The sequence below is a fragment of the Aphis gossypii genome, chromosome 2, assembly GCF_020184175.1.
Source record: "Aphis gossypii isolate Hap1 chromosome 2, ASM2018417v2, whole genome shotgun sequence".
Taxonomy (NCBI): domain Eukaryota; kingdom Metazoa; phylum Arthropoda; class Insecta; order Hemiptera; family Aphididae; genus Aphis; species Aphis gossypii.
In genome coordinates this window covers 21,774,714-21,795,187 of record NC_065531.1, presented here as the reverse complement: position 1 = coordinate 21,795,187, position 20,474 = coordinate 21,774,714, and the positions used below count along the sequence as shown (strand labels likewise).

Sequence of the window (20,474 nt, the reverse complement as noted above, 5' to 3'; positions counted from 1 at the left end):
AAATATCATTAATGAAGTAATTATTTTTATCGATACATTTACTTGTGTGGAAAATAATAATTATTTATTATATTAAATTACCTACTAGAGTTATGTATTGTAGGAGAAAAATCACTTTAAATAATTTATAATTATAGTTATACGGTCTATAAGTATAATCTATGATATATACTTTGATATTATGATAAAGTTCAGCTAAAAATTAGAATGTAATACACAGATATTTAAAAAATCAATTATGTTTATTTAGTATTTAAAGTAGATATTAAACGTATTTAGTATCGTGTATAAGTAATATAATACATTGTACTATATTTTGTATTTGATATTACTGATTCATGTTTTGAAATGTTAATATTTACAATATATACAAATAATGGCTTGGGTTATTTAATTTAGTGGGTTCGGCTCAATTAATTGCGAATCGTTAATAGCTTTTCACTTCAGAATATAATATTCATGTTATTTAAAGGTACTAAAATTGTAAAAATAAAAATCGGATCAGTATAAGGTGAATATTAAAAAAAGTCATTGTGGGATTTTGAAATATATGTATATTGTATATGTATATGTAATGTATACAGTATACACTATACCCTTTATTGTTTCGTGTTGCAGGTTTTATTTTTCTCTGGATGGGACGTTCTACTTGTTGATTCCAGCGGTCACCGGGGTCAATCAAGGGTCCTGAACTGGAATATAACGGGTTTGAACAGATAAAAAAAAAAAGAAAATATACATACAGGTTCATATACAGAGTGACAAGGGATAAACGTTTGTTCCCACGATACAGCATCAATGATCCTGTGACCAGTGCATAATAAAATTACTATACAAACCACGTAAGTATTACAAAACAATCATACCTATAACGTATTTTTACAAATGCAATTTTATTAGTTGTTATAACTTATCGTTAGTGTAGTGAAAAATTATAGATATTCTATTAATTATTATTAATAGATCGTATTTAGTATGAGTGAATATTTATATTTTAATGACCTTACAACTTAACAGTACTTAATTATAAATAGACGATTCATTTTGTTGTATGAACGAATCTATTAAAAGGTTTTCATAATAATTTATATGATATTTCGTTTGTCATCAACATTTTATTTATGTTCTTTAAAAAAAAAAAATAAACTTTATAAAGTAATAATTAATAATGTAATGCATTTAAAAAAACATTATACAGTTGCAGTGTACGGTTTTTAGTTTTTTCTACTGATATTTTGTTTTATAACTTTGGTGCCAATAACCCCGTTAATTATACCTACAATGTATTGACATATTATTTTAATGCAACGTTAAATATTTAAGTAACATTTATGGTACTTATCTACTAAATAAAAATTGAGTAGAGTGGAAATATTTTCATTTTGTTAAAGTTTGCATATTTTAGTTATAATTTGAAGTTTTTAGTTATTAGTTTAGTTGTTTAGTATATATATTTTATCTTGCTTATTTATTTAAATTAGTACACATTTATAATTAAAAAAATGTATATTTGATTGATGATTTATTTTTTTGGTACCTATAATATACTTACTTCATCGTACATACGATTTAAAAATTATTAATTAAATTATATGTTTCAATATTATTTAACTTGAATTATTATTATAATATTAAGTTGATTTATTTTGTATTAAAATAGGGAAAAAATAATACATTTAAATTATATTTTAATATTTAATAGATAAGAATTCTTAAAACGATTTAATAAAATATTATATTGTCACTTCTTTATACATTTTACATATTTGGCATAGGTAGGTACTACTAAATAATTATAAGGCGTTAAATATGGTAGATAACGATAATTCTTGGGCTGAGCTCTATCACTGGGTCGCGGCGATTAAACAAAGTACACACTCGCAACAACTAACTAAAGTTTGCCTGCATGATAAATAAAAATGAATACGTGTTTACGATCAACCGGGTTAACCCCGTTATCTTGTCCTGCTATTTTCCACTGTCCATTATGATTATAATTATAATAATAATAGTAATAGTAATAATAATAATTTGGTGTTTCATTATTTCCTGTGGTGACGTCTAGTACGGCAAAATCCTGAACACAAATATTGGTTTTCCGTGAAAGTTTCGTATACTCGGGACAGCGCGGCGACGGCAGCGGGGAGCTTATAAAGGGTTCTCAGGAATATATCCGCCCGTAGGAACCGAGAGCAGGTTTAAAAGGATTCGCGTATACCATGCCATGTGTTAGACTGGGAGAGACTTGCGTCGGAGGGTGGTGTGGGGAGGAGGCGAGAGGGAGTTCGGCCTGTTATTATGTGGAGTTTTGGACGCGATGATTTATGAAGACCGCGCTTATTAAAGTCGCGCGCGACGTGCACAGCACATTACAGGGACGGCTTAAGTCCCGTGACGCCGTTTATTAATATTTTCCAGAGAACTTTGGTTGAGGATAGTATTTTCATTAAGTTCTTGGAGACAACTGAACTATAATGTAAAATTTGGAAGAGCTATATTAAAATGGTCTTATGTTCTTATAAGCATAATACCAACCCGAAAATGTATTAAAAAAGTCAGTATAAGGTTAAAAGAAAAAAATAATGATGAACTAAGAATGGGTGACACATTTTTATTATTTAAAAAACAGACGATAACGTTTCCAAGTATTCAAAATCACTATATATATTAAACTGTATAAGTTATACTAAAAGTTATTTAATTATTATTGGATTATAATATGATTTATACATTTTCGTTCTTCGATGGATGTATTATTATGTATTTACTAAATTCGTAAAATATTTTATGCAATTTATAAAATACCCGACTTGCTTTATTAGCACATAAAATCAAAATGATTGTGATTTGGGACTATATAGCTAACATATATATATATATTTTATTTAAAATTAACAAAAACTATATTGCTAATTTAATAGTAATTTATTGAGTTGATATTAATATTATTAAAAAATGCTTATAGATCGGTTGTACAAACCATTGGCAAATTATTTTTTTGTGTAATAAAAATAAAATATATTTAAATTATTTATACAATAACGTGTACAACGATATATTTCGCTTTCTATAATATGACTATTAATTATTTACCTGATAATTCCATAAAAATGTATACCACCTATATTATCTAATATATTTAGACCCTATATTGAGAATATTTTTTGCATGAATCGTTTTAAAATATTTTGTTATAGGTTGATGCACTTTAAAATTGTCTAATTGAAATATTTTACTACATTTGTAATAGTACATACCTATAAAGTTAGTTAATCAATCAACTCTGATGAAGTAAAAATATTCGCAATGATGTTCTAGTTGTTATTAAATTTTTATTGATGTAGTTTTTCAGTAATAAAATAGTTTAAAATTTTCTTATCGAGTGATTACATTTTAGAGTAGTAGTATAGTCGAAATGTTATTTAGAAATTGTATTTAATTAAACTTTTTACTATTTTTGATGTAACTGAATTTTAACTCTCGAATACCTATTATTAGTAGACAAATAACATTAAATACCTAGTTTAATTTTTAAATAAATGCTATAACTTATGTTATCTTAAATTCAATTGAAAACTAATATAGGTAATACGTCCAATATCATAGATGCTAAGGAAGGTGTTTAATAAATAAAATAAAAACAAATCATTAATATCATTAATCATTATTTGGTAGTACATAAAAGATTTGTTGTAAACAACAATTATATAATATCACATATATTGGTATTAATATTTAATGTGGTATTAATAATTGATTTTCCATATTTATATAATTTTTTTCGTCAACTTAAATTACATTTTTTAATAAAAACATTGGTGTTTTATTTACATCGTCTTGAAGTTTTTCATTTGTGACCTAATTTTAATATAGTGGCGATGAATAGTAATTAATTTTGCACATACGGGAAGTCGAGTATTTAAATATATATAGAAAAATACCTTTAAAATAATATTTAATGTAGGTACCTGCCGATCAAAATAAAATATATAACTAAAAAAAGTATTATAATAATATATTTGTAATTATCGAAATGATTACAATTGTGTAGATACCTATGGATACGTTTCTTCCATTAGTTGAATAGTTAACATTCTATTTGTAAATAATGAAACACAATGTATAATACATTCTACGGTATAATAAATAAATAATTTAATTATTAAACTAAAAACATTTGTTTATTTTTTTATTCTAAACTCAAGTTTTTGTCTATTTCTTCGCAAAACTTATGGAAAATTCAAAAAAGTCCGTTGGGCTTAGAATGTAAAAATGCTACATTTTAGAAATTATTATTATTATTTATACTTATGTACTTACTCTTCTAACCATAAAATAACCACATTTATTGAAGTCCGTTTATACATCATACGTTTCATAATATGTTTGTGCTTAAGAGCACATACAGAATTAGGTATAGGTACTACGAGTATTATTTGAACATTCCGAGTCCGACAACATATTTAATATTTGATCTAGTAGGTATTTTAATAAGATAATTATAATGTTTTAACTAATTAAATGAAACAATTAAGTTAAAATATTTTAAAATATTAATTAATAATAGTTTTAATTTAAAATTATTAATTTATTGAGATTAGGTTTAAAATGATTTGCAAATTATGTCTGTCTATCAGCTATCTAGTAATATAAAATAATTAAAATGTAATTGTAGATTTTAGCGGCGTATGGCTTGAGTCCAATTAAAATAATTAATTGCAATGAAGAACGCGCCCTTAAAATACACATCGGTGTATAAACTATCCCGTAGGTAACATGATACGTATATTTGTATTATTATTAAATTTGTGCTTACCAACTTCTAACGATAATTTTTTTTTTTATAATTTAAATATCACATATTTTGAGTTTAATATTGCGAACTATTTTTAAATAAAACCACTGTTATTGCGCGTCGTGTGTGTACGAATTGAAAACGGTAACTGACCATTGAATCATTGATTAGACTCATCCCGCGTTTGCTTCAATAACTAGTGGAGAACATAAGATTTACATGATCATAAAAATATTGTGTTTTCCCATGGGTCTTCCCACGGTCTTTAGTTTGATGTGTAAGAGGTCAATATGGGATTCTAATGTCCAGCGAGACGCTAAACCAGTTTTATAGACACAGCATCCATCGTCCCAGGAACGGGTTTCGTAAGGGTCACTATAACCAGGAGTTTCAATACGGTGGTGGGTCCTGAGATTGTTTCAAACCGGTTGATCTGGGAAACGCATCTTATACGAAAGCAACCCTTTTTTAGGGTACAATTACATTTTTGGTAGTGTTATAGTTAGAGTTATTTTAATTTTAATTTGACACAAACAATATAAAAATTAACCGAATTTAGAATTTAAAATCATATTAGACACTTAAAATAAAAACTGCATTTCTATTGTATATTATTATATTATGTTAATAAATTATAATAATACAAGTGCGTAAATATAATTGTACATGAAAAATATTGAAACAACATTTTTTTTTATTTTGTTTTTAATTCGGTCGGAATAACAACAATAACACGATTTAACAGTAAATTAACATACACTGCACATCTAGATAATTTAGACTGTTATAATATGTATATACATCGTTTTCCTACCTACATAAAATATTATTTTGTACACCGTTATTCAGTAGTATCTTGAAATTACCTGAGCATGTTTAAAATGGTATGTATATTTGGGGTACTATACTAAGTTAAAATATAAGTATCAGTTATATTTTATGAGTCTCACATATAAAACTTAATGGGCGGGTGCCTCCAAGATAATGTGCTCCCGCAGCACCTAAGAGATATACAGCCTATTTAACTTGGAACGGCTAGTTGTCAGTAGAATACCCTCCATATAACCAACAAAAGTTCTAAACGACTTACAGCTATTCGGGCTCGGCGCAAGTGTCGTATAATCTCAAATTTGTATATTACCATAAAAACTGCATCCCTCTAGATAGCATCATCGTGCATACAATACAGGATTAAACTTCATTTCGTCTTCAAGCATAATTAATTTTATCGGCATGTATATAGTTTTATACAATCCCTTATTGTCCAATGAAAACACAGGGACAATGGTTTAGAAAATATGTTGGATATCGCAATGTATTTTAAATTAACGACTTGTAGACATTATAATAGGAAAATTTGCTGATGTGTATAAATTGTCTTGATTTTTAAATTCATTATTTTACAATAACGATTTTATTATACAGCTGTAAAATTATCATTAAAACAAACTTTTGTTTTAATTTATTTAAAATAAATTAAAATTAAATATCTACTTTATCTTATTATAATACTATAATATAGTATACATATTATGTATACTAGTATACTATTGCCTAAATATAACTATTTTATTTCTATCATCATTTTTTTAAAATTTATTTCTTATGATAGTATACTTATTAATTACACTAATTTATTTTATAGTTTGAAAAATGTATCGACCAATTTAATGTTTTTAAATGGTTATTATACGGAGCATTATATGAGAAATATTGAAAATACAGTACAGTAATATAAAATAAATTTGAAAGCATACGCTGTTTATTCTGAACGTAAGTCATTTTAATTATTTTAAATAAATTAAGTATACTTATAGCCTAACCTGTTTATACCCACTTAATAATTTTATATATACATATATTATAAATAAAATTTCTATATTGGAACAGAGTTTAATCAAATTAAAGGATGTTAATATTAGTAAAACAATTCAACATATTTTTATACAAATTATAGATATTTATAAAAATATACTAACGTTTGCTTTGTAGATGTTGTATAATATATCAATACATTTTTTATTAAAAAATCTAGCTATTAAGAAAGAATATCAAATGTATTAAGGTTTAATATTTTTAATAATTGCACATTGTTACATACTTAAATTAGTTCTCCTCAAACGTGATAATTATATAATAATTTGTATGTGTATCACAAGAATATACTTAATTATATTACATTATTCTTGTTTGTTTACATATATGTAAAAACACTAAAACATTAATACAATTAAAATATAGCCATTTAGGTAGGTTATAGAATAATATGTACGTAGGTTAAATAATAGTTTTGAATTAGTTTTATAGATAATTAGTTATATAGTAATATGATTGTGTAAAAAAAAAAAATATATAATATAGACTAATATAAATAATATTTTATGTTATAAGAAAACATATTATGTTATGATAAATTTAATTAAAAATAATTAGAAAATAAAAGCGCATTTAAGATGAGAAAACAAAATTAGACTACCCTGTATAGGGTTTACCTATAGTTTTTCATATACTAGTAATATTTTTCTGTAATGCCTCGATATGATAGGAGTTACTGCAAAGACATAATTCTATATCATTATTTATATTATTTATCATAGAAGGGTTGTATTTCATTTTATAAATTAATGTTTATAGGTTTTCGTCACGACACTATTAAAATCATCCATCAACCATTACATTATTCATATTTCATACTATATTCTTCGTTTCTCGGTCGTAATTCTGTGTATTCAACTTAAATCGATGTCTCTATATACACATAAACCATTAATCTATTTCTGTGCTTGGTTTGAATGTGGCCCGCACAAACATTCCGCCGCCAAAAACCACTCGACGGACGCAGCCGACGCATTGGCGACTACTCTCCGTCGAAGGCGGTTTACTAGCATCTATAATGTATACATTTATATACGAGTGTAGTGCTTGTGATTCGACGGCGGCGGCGGCAGCTATAGTCCCGTCCCCGCTAAAGTGTGGTATGTGTATATATATATACTAATAGTAAATGGAGAGGGTAGACTGTTACTGTGACGGTGGCGGCAGAATGGTCCCCCTGCAGCTTCCTCTCACGTTGCTCTTTCACGTTCACACGCCCGTCCTCCTCTCATCCCCCTAGCTCTTTGGCATCCGTATCGTAATATTAACCAGTGGTGATGGCGATAGTAGTGGTGGTGGTGTATAAGGGTTCCTACAGAACTACTGTAAATACACACACACACACACACACACACACACACACACACACACGATAAAACACACATAGAGGAGATTGGCTATCCGCATCGATATTATATATACCTTCCACTATATATCGTTTATACGTATCTACAACTAATACTACTACGGCAACAACTACTACCACTACTGCTACGTTTGGGTGATATATGGGTATTAATACCGCGGGGTACGAAACGGGTATACAGACATATTCATCGTACATACACATACGTATATTCACACAAATTGGAGTTTGCCGGACAGTGAACAATATGTGGCAATTTGTAACTACCCCGTCACAGCCCATCTATATATATATATCGTAGATACTCGGTCTGCCGGTACACAAGTATACAGAGGGTGCATCGGTTTCATAGGTAGGTGTAGATAGGCACGAGGGAATGTGTACCGAAGTCACAATGCTTGTCACATACATGCGTTTTCATTACGGGCGTCTTCACTCAGACTCTCCACCGCACCCGTTAATTACCTCTGTGTTTCTCATACACAACAATATATATACATGCATAACGTGTATACAGTATATACTATATATACTATAACACGTGCAGTAATAATAATATATAATATTATGTCTATTGGATACACGTGACCGTGTATACGCAGGGGTGGTGTACAAGTAGTTCACGTATGCTTAGAACTTTTATTGTACAGAAACGACAACGTTACGACAAGAAGGGGACAGTTAAAAGTGATGTTTTGCATTTAGAATTCAAAAATCAACATTAATTATATTCAATTTTTAGAACATTTATAATTAGGTAAAATAATCACTAATCAGTATGACGTGAATAATTGTGAAAACACTACATAGTGTAATAGTGTATTCATTATACTTATCGAATATATGTGTGCATTCATATAAATTTACATTTATAGCTTAAATTAAGCAAAAATAGGTACGATATTAGTACAGTTAAAAATATATAATATACGTATGTATTATAAAGAATATTTTACCTTAAAAAGATTATTTCAATTTTAAAATATTTTATCAAGTACTTATAAATATTATATAATAACGTTAAAGTAATATTGTCGTAGCTTAATGGGTAGAATACAATTCCGTACTGATCTTATCAGGTTAAGTTGGATACATTTTTAGGTAAACGATTCTGTATATTTTGTTACTAAAATTTTAGTGCAATGTTGCTAGATTATTGTAAGGTTACGTAGGTATTTGACTATTTGATTTATTCATAACGTTTTATGTACGTTTTTTTACACAAAAATAAAATCAGTATCTAAAGGATGTAATCAAATAGTCTAGCCGACAAACAATGTAACGAATATAACGAATACTTGATTTATCAAAATATAATAACATAATATTTATCAAGTATTTGTAACAAGTTAACAAGTAACCAAGGTATCAATTTATAATTTATTTTTTTTATTTTTAAGTAGTTTGTAGTTAAAAACAATTTTGTACACAATTTATATCATTCAATCGACAAATTTTTAATCTTTGAATTTTTTAAATCAACTTTTCATCAACTTTTTTTATAATGTTATGATCTTAAGAAAATTAAACAAGTTGACAATAATAAATAATAAATGGTAAAATGTCTCAGAAAATTACGTAATTGTGTTGTTTTGGGGGTCATTTTGATAATTCACTGTTTGATCAAAATCTAACGGAATCGTGTTCCAAAAAAAGTAAAAAGTACGGAATTATGCTTAACTGAATTTAAGAACGTGTGGTAGTTATCACGATTTATGATTTTGACGTTTACATTTTACTACAATTATTAGAAGTTATTGTTTTTATGTTTTATTACAAGAATATAATACGTAATATACTAATATGTTATTAAATTGTCATCTAAACATGGTCGGACCCGTATTAGTACCATTAAAACATTGTTAAATTTTTTCATCTCAATAAATTTATCGATCTGTCGTTCTTAGTCATTCCTTCGGACACACATATTTGACAATAACCAGTAAGATTAGTGAATCAAAACCGGACGAGAGAAAGATTGGCTAGAAGAAAAGAGGTGTGTGAATATCTCGAACAAGGGAATTCATTAACAACCCTGTCGTGATGCCTCTGGGGATGTATAGTGTATACTATATACGTGTATAATGGTCACGACGGTGTGGTACGGTCTATATTAATAATTATTCGCAGAAGCCCGCGGTGCATGTGGAATGTGTGACAGCGACGGCGGAACGCTAAAACAGAACGAGAAAGGGACGCGCGAAGAAGCGGCGGCACAAAGAAGCTGGCGCTTTCAAAACCTGCACCACTACCACCACTCTCGCACCACTCTCTCGAAACCAAGCCCTTTCCGCATAGCCCATCGACCTAACCCCTGGGATTAGACGTATATCGGGAACTGTAGAAAGGCGGTGAAGGGATTGTATAGGGATGGAGGGTCGTAGCGGGGGTGTCCCTCAAGAAAATTAAACATGGCAAACACGCGCATATACGAAATACGCCCCGAAGGGATGAGTGAGAGGTGGGTGTACATTCTCTCTATACCTTCTCGTATATATTTATATATATATGTGCAGTATAGATCCTTTTGGACCCTTACCCGACTTTGACGTTTGTGGCTGCCCCGAACACACGTCACCCTCTTCTCTTCCACTACAACTTGTACTTTACCGCCTTACTCTCTCCATCCTAACATAAAACCCCTTCTTTCTTCTTCCACCTCATCAGAAAGTTGCGACTTTGGAAATGCTCGAGAAACTTTTGATTATGCCCAAGCCATTTTGGCTTCTCCGCTCACCATCACCACTAACCGACCACCTATCCTCGATAACATGACGTTGTAAACACATAAAATTAATTACTTCGGACCCCGAGAAATATTATCTTCGGCTAAAACGATACGAGGGTGATAGGCGTGTGTGGTTCAAACCACTCAATGATATTGAGGTAGCAGGAAATTGACGTATTAAACATTCAGACCGGTTTAAACCGTAGGCACTAGCCCTCAGATGGTTACTATAAAGTTCCGGTCTTGAATTATTTATATATTATATATCCTACTCATAGTGTTATTCGCATCCACGTATAATACTTCCTGACACATTTTACCTTTTTGATGATTATATTTTTTTATGCTCTTGTGTAGTTTTAAGCTAAGCGCTGATTAAATATTAAAATCCCTATGACTTTTATACTAATTTAGAGAATGAAATATAAAACAAACATATTATACCTATATAGCAAAAAACAAAAAACATCTAACGTACATCTCGAACATTTGCATTACTGTCTAGACTGTTGATAATATTAAAATGATATAAATTAAATATTTGTAAACATTTTATTTCATTTTAGTTATTTCATAGTATCTATTGAATTGCAGAATAGTTCTTACGGTATATCTATAAAAATATTATTTGTCTATTCAAAGCAAGTGAGAAGGTAATAGTTAAAGTGGTATTTTCTATGTTTAATAACGAAGTAGTAAATACATCTTAGATAAATTCGAGTATTTATGAAATAGATTTAAGAATTAACTTTATATGATTAGTATGTAAGTAATTCATATTAGGTTTTATAGTTTTATTAAAAAAAAAAAACAAAAAAAATTAAACAAATATATTAAGTTCTGTTATCAATATTGATGTACTTATTTAAAGACAGAACTATATGCGTTGAACAAAATACAGTTTAAATATTTAATATAAAATAAACAATATAATATTAGTAATAGGTACATAATATTTTAATTTTTAGATATTACATGGTACATTTAAGTTTAATTTTTTTTAACTTTGTTCGAATAAATCTTACAAAATCTATCATTATAGCAATCACGTTAATTCATAGTCAAAATTATACAAACATATTTTTATTTGAAACAATTTTGTATATTAAAAGTAAATATTATGTGCTAATGTAATGATTAGTAACAACTAATATACAGTTATAAACTTATAACATATAGAATTTAACATACCTACTTACATGATAAATGTATGTATAATAATTTTAAAGCTTGCAAAAAAATTATACAATGTCAAAATCATAAACTATGTTATTCATATTATAAGATAATTATAGTTGATTAATTAATTATATGTTATTATTATATATTATAATACTAAGAGAACTATTAAGTTTTTAAAAAGTAGTATTGTTTTATTTTAACAAGTATTTAAATATAGACAAGAGCTCAATAAGTTTTATATACTACATTTCAATGTTTATAAATTAAAAATTGGTACGGCAAGTGGTTTTTATAAAAATTTAAATATATTAGGTATATAATCAATAATATTATAAAATAAATAAATAACAATAATACAAGTATAATTTAGTAGATAATTGATGAAACTTAAGTATAAATTCATATGTTATATAGCAAACGTAGTAAACGTACAGATACTGGTAAAAAAAATTTCAATTACTGCCGGTTAATGTCAGAATTTCAGGGTTTATCAAATAATCTTGGTATTTCTAAAATAAATACATTTTTATTTTGGCTAATCTCGCTGATAATTGCTATATTTCGGTTTTTTTTATAGAAAGGAAATAATATGGTGAATCTTAGGATAAATATTTTGTATTATGAAAAAAGTCTTAGGTAATAGTATAAAAAAATGTTATGGAATTAACTGAGTTTAAGAATTGTCAAAGATATTTGAATTATTGAAAAACTTTATTTTCATTTTATATTATGTTCAGATTTAAAGTATCTTATCAAAAATTAGGATTATTTTCATAATTAAAAAAAAAAAAATTGTGATAAACATAGACAAAAATTAAATATCCGTAATAAAAAATTTGATTAAATGCATTTTATTCTTTAAAGATACAATATTTTAGCATAAACAACACTATAGTTTTTATATCATCATTAATATTTTACAAGTAATTGTTTATACTATATTAAAAATTCATTAATACTTTATATTAAAAGAAAAATAATAAAATTAGAAGAATTTTAAAGTACTTTTTCCATTTTTAATAATACATTTTATTTATAACTACTTTTATAATTATTTGACTATAATAGAAAGTTAGTTTTATGATTTACTATTTTTCATTTTCCAAATTATTTTATAACTAAATCCTGTATAGAATTTAATAAGATAAAACGGTAAAAATCCAGAATTAAAAAATGTATTGGTAATAGTTAGTTTAACCTACAGGTTTGTTTTTAAACAAATTACATAATATACGTATATACTATATAATATATTATACACATTACATTCATGAGCTTTAAGTCATATTATTGTTACCACTTCGCAGTAGGAGGTAGGTACTTCATTTATTTATGAAGATATTTTTTGATTAATATTGTATTTTATTTACTTCACTCTAGCTTCATTTAACAATTTTATTATTATTATTCTCTATATCTATAAAGTAATTCGTAGGTTGATTAATAATAATTAATTATAAATAATAAAACAAAAATTGTCAAAAATTCATAAAAAATATTATTTAAATTTTTATAACTTATAAGATATATTTATTTCGAAAAGTAATTTGATATGAGTATTTTTAAAAAATTATTTATTGCTTTAAATAATATTTTTAAGTGTAAAAATAATTTTAATCAAATGAAAGAATTATTTATGTTATTAATTATAAAATAACAATTTATATTATTCGACGGCGAATGTTTCTAATGCCTACCAATTAATATATGTATTACGTGTATATACATACTGTGCATTTAATTAAACACAAAATTAAACAAAAATAGTAAATACGAAACAAAATGTTAGTAATTCCATTTAATCTTTTGTTTTAAGTACATGAATAGTAGCATGCTTATTTGTTGAATGTCACCGGATGGGATGCTTGGACCGAGAAAGCTTTAAACGAATCTTTGACAATACCTATGCCCCGACATAATATAACAAAGAGATTGTACAAATCGTTATTTAACACGAAATACAGGTGTAGCGGTTTTATTTGGCTTCTAGTGTTTGTTTATTTACTTATTATTAATTAATATTGAGATTTCAGTATTTAAGTAGTTTTATAGTTTTTATAATAAATAATATCCTTAAGTCTTAACATATAATAAACCGTTTTGATGAATAAAAATGGTATTTTATACTTTTAAAATAATAAATGTAAAATATTTATAATTGTATTATTAGTTAATACATACCACATAATTTTAATGTAGTGTATTAAATATTTATACAGTAGGTACTAGGTAGTCATTTAGTAGGTAGGTACCTAAAGTATAAATTATTTAGGGTGGATGGGTGGTGTAATTTAATTATTTAATTATGATACAGATTTGTCATAATAATTTGTTGAAATATAACATATTTAATTGATTATTTCAATTATTACCTAACTGAAAAACATCCATCAGCAGTTACCTAATAAAATACGATTGTTGGGATTACGAGTGTAGAAAATCAATTGCAAAGCCATCGCATTAGCTTGAAATTACTTCCGGATTCAACGTAGTGTCGACCGGGACTATAATTTCCTTGCCAAATATGGGTACGTATTGCAAGTGAAATTGTCTACTGATTTTCCTATGGGATACAGTCACTGGGTTTTGTAATATTTACAAATAAACCCAACTCACATAATAGAAAATAAAAATATAGATTCATTTATGGTCGTAAATCAACAATATTACGAATACTTTGAATACCTTACTTTTAACACACCTGTAATATATGTTTTTAAAAGGTTTTCAATTGATTAAAATTATATTTCAATTCGATTTAATCAGTATTTATTATTTACGGCAATCTATAATTATGTTATTTGCAAACGAAGATAAATACGGTTTTTTAATATTTAATCATATTTCTAATTAAATCAAATATATATAATATAGATATATGATAAAATAACATGAATAATCAGTTTCTATGTATGTAAAGATTTGAGTACGGGATGGAATGTAGAATTGTGGATACTTATAACCTCCTCTGGCCGTCGGCCGTATGCGCGGGGCTCACCTCGTGCAGGTGGCCGAGGAGCATTGGACCAAGAGAGGCTATAGAGAAACCGGCCGGTCGTATAGTGTATAATAATTACATCTGACATACCTACTATTATGTTAAACGAAAACGTTCTAATGAGCTTATAAAATATGCATTAAACAAATGTTTGAATTTAACCTAACAAATTTAATCTGTCACGTATATAGTTTTAAATACTACAAAACATACATAATATAACTCATAGTAGATATAATATAGGTATATACCATGGATTATTATTGAGTTAGTAGTTTTCAAAATATTTTTAATACATTCAATTGTTACATTGAATTGTTTATGATTTTATATTAGATTTAAATTTCTTTGTACGTGTATTTAAAAAAATAACTGTTTGGTATAAAATATTTGAAAATAAGATTGTGACATTTAGTTTTCTTGAAACATGTAATTGAAAAATTTTAGTTGTTAAAACTTAAAAGATCCACAAAATCAAATCATCTAATGATCTAAGTTCAAAAAATCTGCACAAGATACATTAGTCCGGATATGAACACTTGTTTCGGTTCCTTCACCGTGACGTAGTATGTTTAGTGGTTTGTTTTTTACATTTTGAATTGTTGTGTTAATTTTGAAAAAGACAGGAAATTATAGCGTAATTTAACGTTTAACAAAGTTTTAAATAGCTGAATTGGTTTAAAAATATTACGCGCTATAGTCTTTGTCTTTATAATATGTATAACTGTTATATCATTGACTACCGTTCGTATTTGTTGAAATATATATGTAATATGGTACATTGTAGGAATATCATCCCCTAGTTTCTTTACTTTTCTCGATCATGCTTCATAATATAAGTACAGTTATAACGAATAATTCTCGTTAAAACATTTGGCCGACCGGTTGTGTATTTTGCGCATCTTGGACCCGTTTGAACCCCAGGAACGAATAGGAAGGAGGAATCGGGAATAACAATGCATATTATAATAAGAGTAAGTAATGCAGACAATTATTGGAGGACGTGTGTCGTGTATAGGCCACAGGAGATACGTTCAGACGTATTCAGTGTGTAAAGGGTTACATAGAAATAGATTTTATTTGACGATGAAAACGAATTAGATCACATCTATAAACAGAATTGTGAAAATATGTAAAATCGCATTTCGTGATAAACGTTATAGGTTTAGTTAGATATGAAATCAATTATATTATGTAAATTGTATACAAAACAAGTAAATTATGCGATCGGCAATCTCGAATTCTCGAAATAATTCCAATGTATTTTATTGTATTATTATTATATTATTATTATTACGATTTTCGTAAATAAATTTATTCCCGTGACAAAATTATACGTAGGTACTGCACCTAAGAGGGAGGCAGCTAAGAACAACGACGACCCGTCAACCGACCGAGGGTTGGAAACGAGCGAGCGCGTGTGCCTTTGTGCGTGCGCGTGTACGCGTGTGTGTGTGTGTGAAATTTTCGCAAACTTCTCGCGGGCTCCTCTGCCGGCCGGCCGGGTCGATTAAGATAAAGGGACGGAGTGCGCGCGGTCTCCGCTCGCGGTGGACGCAGCTAACGCGCGCGGATCAATACGTGCGGCGCTCGGTTTGCGTGCGAGTGTGCGGCGACGACGACGGAGGCGGCGGCGTTACCGGCGGCCTGGGGATGAGCCCGTCTTAAGGGCGGCCGGCTGCGGTCTCGGTGGCGTGCGCGCGGAATATAAGAAACGGCGAGCGGAATTTTTCTTATGACGGCGCTCGCGACCCGGACCGTAGCGCCGGCCGGCGGGGCGGGCGGACGGCGGCGGCGGCGGGCGGTCGACCGGCGGTACCCGCGCCGGAGGGCGTGTAGTAATACCCCCACGCCGCCGCGTCCACCCCCGCCGACGCCGTCTCGTGCACCGCCGTCCCTACCGTCGCCCGCCGCCGCGTCGTAACCATAGCGACCGCATCCTCTGACGGCCATGAATAATGAAGGCGAAACTATATACACTATATATACTCGCGGACTAGAGTAGACGAGTGCTAGTGTGTGCGTGTGTGGGTGTGTGGGTGTGTGTGTGTGTGTGTGTGTGGAACGGCGACCGATAAGATTCCCTCGGCGGCTGCTGCGGATGTTGCTGCCCGCTGCCATCCCTTCCTTCTCCTTTCGCAATCGTCGACGATCCCCGGATGAGCCTCCTGCGGAATACATGTGCACATAGTCCTTTACTCTAATATATATATATATATATATATACCTACTACTATTTCTACGCGGCCGCTGGTTTTCCGTATAACGAATAACATTATTTAAGAGACGATTTCGAGATTGATATAATAAATATATAGGTAATTAGATATTAAGTATATTTTTAAGTCACGTCGAACGTCGAATCGTTTATATGTTGTCTCGAACTAAATTTAAATTCGTCTGAAACCGTCATCGTAACAATTCAAACTTGATAGGTGTCTCAGACTTTTTCGATACTCCAAATTCTTTTCTGATCTCTTTGAGATCAATTGACATAATGAAATAGCCTAATGTGCACTTATCGCATGTCGTTCCCCCGATCGCATATGAACTCGATCGTCGGTCGTCTTCTGTATTTTGTGACTCATGTCCGTACAATAATATATTAATCTGATCCTGAAATGAAATAATTTTTATGATTATTGTATAATGTATATATATATAAGTGGGTAAACAAAATTTGGCTTTTATATCATTTTTAATTATCCATGTATGTAAGTAAATGTATACAAATAAAATATACAACTTATGGTTAATTAACGGTAATCGCGTCGGTCGTAGATTTATTGTGTATAAAAGCTATTTGACGATACATATTACATATCAAGGGTTGAATAAGTCTTTAACTAAAGCGATTATTATTTTCTAAAAGACTTTAATATTTTTTGGAGAAATTGAAAAAAGCCACGTCATAACGTGTACACCCAAACAAAAATTTTTAACGTAATTCCAAATCCAAAACATTCTATTTTGAAATATTATTCACAGATAATGTAAATACATATAAATAATATATAAATCATTGTTTTCAAAATTATTGTAATGCATATTTTTTAAACCTTATTGGTCTTAGTAGATGTTATATATTAGGTTGAACATATACTGCATACATATTTATTTTATAGATTTTACTAACACATTTATTTTAGCTAAGCATACAAATTATAGTGATATAGTTATATTTAAATTATGAATTGTTTAAGTATTTATTATTATACAAAACCAAATTAAATCTGTTTATTAATTACTTTTAATACGTGTGTATATCACACCGTTAATTGTTTCGTTTAGAGTGTTTAGATTACGGTTAATTGGTGGTTAAAAAACCGTTTTTATGTAAGGCACTTGACCTACGAATCGAAATATTATTACGATCCACGTGAGTTTATATATAAAAATAATATAACAAAATACGAGAGTGATATAAATATATATATATACGTATTTGTGTGAGTATTGCCCATTCATAAAACCTTACTAGTGGTAGTAGAAAGGGACGACAGCGTTTTTATACATACGTTTCTGTATAAGGCGGAAAAGGGTAAAAACAACTGTTGCTCTGAACTTTTTTCCCTACATGCCACCACCTCCGCAACTTCCGCCGACGTTTTATTCACGTGTTTCTGACCTTTTTCACGCGAATTCGTCGTCAAAACACCGACCGTCTATTGTTTTATTTTTGTCCACATTAGTTCTCAGTTGATTTTAGTACATTATTATGTAGGCAGGTATGCACTATTTAATTTAGTAAACAGATTCGAATATTATTTTTGACTAGATATACAAATATAATTTTACTACAGGTATAATATTCATTTTTAAGAATCAATTCAATTTTATTAATATTATAAAGCATAATTTTTAATTCTCGTAAAAATAAAATATAGATTATATTATAATATTATTGATAAGTTGTAGTTGGTAGGTTTCTTAAATAGGCTACCTTAGATAAAATACAATTATTTTCTATTCATAAAACATTAAGTTTGATTCGAAATTCTTTAAAACTGCTGTTATTTATTGAATTATACCTATTATTTATTTATGTTTAGTACATAGATATGAACAAGATATATAAAATAAATTATAGTTTATTTTCATAATATTGATTATAATATAATACATATTTATTTCATAACCAAATTAATTATTACCTATATATTTATGTACAATTTATACACTTGTATTATTTAATATAATTTTGAAATTTTGTTTATAATTAATATTATATACATCTACGTTATTATACGTCTTATTTGAATAGCACAATTTCTACCAAAAGTAAAATAATAACCAGTTATATTGGACCAATGACTTACAATACCTATATTGATAATTTTTTACACTTTTTATAATTAATATCTATATATTATTTTTAATATAGTTAATTTGTATACGTATATTATATTTTCATATAAAAAGTTATATTTTGTTTAAACTTAAGATTTAATTTACTTAAACAAATTAAACTAATTTAAACAATAATGAATAATTGTTTTAGGTATAATATGTATAATGTTTACTGTTTAGATAAATATTTCTTAAACTTATAAATAATATACCTTTTAATATGAAATAAATTGGTTGTCCATATACACACGGAAATATATAGAAATCAATAATACTTTGAAATAAATATGATATTTGATTATATTCGTACTTATTAACTATTGTAACAATGATGTGCTAAATAATAGGTATATTTTATAATTTTAAATATTTATATATTATTTATCATTAGTATATTATAGAGTTGATTTTAAGTGTGTGTGTGTGTATTGTTGCGACTATCTACCATACTGTTTATTACGCTTTTGAATAGTTTCTGTTAATAATGTTAACAACCCTTTTCATAATGTTTCTATAAATACAGAATTTTAAGCGATAATTTCTCTATTACGGGGGGTAGATGGCGTTGTGTTTTTCATCCCTTCAAATAGAAACATTGATGGCGTGAGTGCGTGATACTCTCCGATTTTATTTTAGGGATGAAAATTCTTATTGTCACTAGATGGCGGTCTATCATACGGTAAATAACAAAATGACAATAATTCACTATAATATTATCTACCTACGAGGTAAAATCTTGAAATTCCATTTTCTATAGGCACCTACTTTCTTATAACAGTGTTAAATATTATACATATTATAGTATACTATAACTTATAAATAGCATTTCGAAACAATTTTTTTGTTGTATACTTATTAATATTTAATTTATAATTTCTTCAGAGCTTACTTTAACACTTAAAAAGCAACAATGTATTTTAAACATCTCTTCTCTTTTTAACTCATGTAGTATAAAACATTGTGTATAGAATTATACAAATTACAATTTTCTAATTGTGATATTTAAAAGTTGAAATTATAAATACAAATTGCTTATCTAATGGTATATTTAGTTGTATTTTTAAACGAGATAATTATACTTATATTTATTGATCATTTACAATGGGTATTTGTACAATATAATGGTTATGACCATTATATATATTGTTATAATCTTAATCTATACTTATAGTACTTACAC

At 28.3% G+C, this 20,474-nt stretch overlaps 2 long non-coding RNA genes across 5 annotated transcripts in view; one reads left to right on the top strand and one right to left on the bottom strand.

Moving 5' to 3' along the window:
* Positions 1-708: 708 nt before the first annotated feature.
* LOC126550246 (uncharacterized) overlaps positions 709-20,474 on the top strand; it is a 51,839-nt gene continuing 32,073 nt past the window's right edge. For all 3 annotated transcript variants that reach the window (XR_007604286.1, XR_007604287.1, XR_007604288.1), the window contains exons 1-2: positions 709-842; positions 6,441-6,568. This is a non-coding gene — a long non-coding RNA (uncharacterized LOC126550246). The remainder of the gene's footprint in view (positions 843-6,440; positions 6,569-20,474) is intronic.
* Positions 13,503-20,474, bottom strand: part of LOC126550247 (uncharacterized) — a 42,314-nt gene continuing 35,342 nt past the window's right edge. The window contains exons 4-5 of one of the 2 annotated variants that reach the window (XR_007604289.1): positions 17,172-17,560; positions 13,503-17,112 (exon numbers count right to left, since the gene is read on the bottom strand). This is a non-coding gene — a long non-coding RNA (uncharacterized LOC126550247). The remainder of the gene's footprint in view (positions 17,113-17,171; positions 17,561-20,474) is intronic. The other variant, XR_007604290.1, reaches the window with a different exon arrangement.